At 37.8% G+C, this 2,395-nt stretch overlaps 1 pseudogene; it reads right to left on the bottom strand.

Moving 5' to 3' along the window:
* Window positions 1-881: 881 nt before the first annotated feature.
* On the bottom strand, window positions 882-1,929 carry LOC143617479 (NDR1/HIN1-like protein 6; annotated as a pseudogene).
* Between the last annotated feature and the right edge of the window lie 466 nt (window positions 1,930-2,395).

The raw sequence follows: 2,395 nt of genomic DNA, 5'->3' as shown, positions 1-2,395 counted from the left end.
TGTACTTGATTTATTAGATTAATCTAATAGAAAGATAAAATAAATAATATTTACGATGTCTTGTTATAAAAAGTCATAAATGCTCTATAATATTATAAAGTTGAAAATATATATAAATAGACGTTGTCGAGTCACAATGGAATGAGATGGTTAATTTGCCAACTAACACTCTTTTGACATATTCATTAATCTATAGATAATTAACTTATAAAACTATATCATTCACTAATAAGAAAAACAAATTCTATAATTTTGTGTATACTTTTGTTAAAGTTGAACTTGTTAAGCCATTGGCCGAGTTAGACATGTTTTATAACATACCAAGATAGGTTTGTTTTTAAGTTGACGAAAACTTTAACCATAGTTTGAAATGCGTAAGATAGGTTTAGTTGATATGTATTTTTAGGCTTATTTTTACTTAATTTTTATGATTTTAGGTTTTCCTTTATTAATTTACATAGATAATTAATTAATTTAAATGACATTTTTAACGTAAGTCAGTATTAGTAACTAAACTTGTTACGAAACAAGCGTCACATGACAAGCATGTGCAGTCAATCAACATGGGCTATATTTGTAAATTGTATTTAAGTGTTAATAATATAAAAATTCAAATCGAGCTCTTGTCATAGTCGAGCTTATGTCTATCAAATGTTTAGTTGTATGTGACGAGTTCGAGGATACTGCTATTACGACCAACCCGACCCGACCCGACCTCCAAACAATAATAAGGCTTACACGAATCAGTTCTAACATGTTAAACCAACAAGAGTGATTATGATAGAAAAAAACCCGCACATATAAAAGTATAATCACATTCATTTTAACCTTAGTTTTAATAGTTGATTTACACATAAAAAGAAAAATGCTTAAACTTATGACAAAAATCAATTTCCGATCACAGATTAATCGAAACATATTCAATTCAATTCAAAAAAGCACAATATATTTTTATCTTTTTAACAAAAGCATCTAATAAAAAAACACACCTTCTTTGTTGGATCCAATCCAAACCCGTAATCATCTCACACCGTCCATTTCCAGATCTTAATCCTCAGATCCACCTTACACTCCGCATCCGCCGTCCTCACCGTCGACGCCGTCTTCCCCGCCGGCGCCGCCGCCTTAAGTCCGTCACACGTAACCCAATCGGCACCTTCTTACTCTTAAACCCTCCAACCTTCGCCTTCACCTTCGTATCCAATTGTATCTTCAACGGCACACTCTTCTTACTCTTCAGATCCGATTTCAACTCACTGTTGTCATCCACACTCTGTCCTGTCACCGACACCACCGTTTTCAACACCGTGGTGTTCTTCTTCGCCGTCGTGAACGCCGGAACCGTCCCGTCGCCGACGTCCACGCCGTTGGAATCGAACGAAACGGTGACGGGATCGTAATAGAATGAGATCTTCTTGTTAGGGTTTCGAGCGGTTATGGTGAAATTGAATTTGGTGTTGAGTTTGTTGGATGGAGATAAGCTAAATTGTGACACGTGGAGTGACGATACGTCGAATGTAGGGCGGTGAGGTCGGTAGAGTACGTAGAATACGCCGCCGGCAGCGGCGGCGATGAGGATTAAGATAATGATGGTGAAGGTGATCCAGAGGCAGCATGAGCAGCAGATGGAGCGGCTGCGGCGGGGTTGTGGACGGTAGACTGGACGGGAGTGGTTGTAGAGCTGGGCTTTGGTGGCCGGAAAGGAGGGGTTAGGGGTGGGTGCGGCGGCGGCGGGTTTAGCGGCAGGGTAGATTTTTTCTGCCATGAGGGTGTGTGTGTTTGTTTGTTGTGATGGTAGTGGATTGATGGGTTTGTGTGTGTGTGTGTATTTAATGGGGTAGTGTTAGATGAGATATCTTTGTAATGTAAAAATGGGAATTGTTGGTGGTGGTGGCGCCGGAGAGATGGGAACGTTGGAACCAGAAAGGAAAGGAAAAGGGTGCAAGGCTGTTATCGGAATTGGAGGGAATACATCAAAATTCTTTCCTTTATTCCTTTTTCATTATAATTATAATAATAATAATACATCTATAGAAGGAACTTAGGAAGAGATGTTATTAGAGTATCCAGGAAATAAACTTTTAGCAACCGTTACATTATCGTCATATCAGTATCTAAATTTTTCTTAAAAATCATATATATTTTCATAATAACAAATCTCTACAAACTTATTAAAAGATTATTAAAGTTATATACATATAATGCGTGTGTATGTGAGATAAAGAGAGAGAAAGACTGAAAGAGTGAATGTGCTTACTAATGTTTGTTTCAAATCAGCAAGAACAAACTTTGCTTAAAGACTTCTCTCCACAATCGTGGACTTTGCTTATCTAGGGTTTTCGTCTGCCACGTAGAGTCGGACCCGAAAAGATGGAGCTTGTTGTGGACACTCTTA

Source organism: Bidens hawaiensis, unplaced genomic scaffold (assembly GCF_021521415.1).
Source record: "Bidens hawaiensis isolate Kalapana, Puna unplaced genomic scaffold, B.hawaiensis_p1.1 tig00055082_1, whole genome shotgun sequence".
NCBI lineage: Eukaryota > Viridiplantae > Streptophyta > Magnoliopsida > Asterales > Asteraceae > Bidens > Bidens hawaiensis.
The sequence above is the reverse complement of the archived record's forward strand: the minus strand, read 5'-3'. Positions and strand labels throughout refer to the sequence as shown.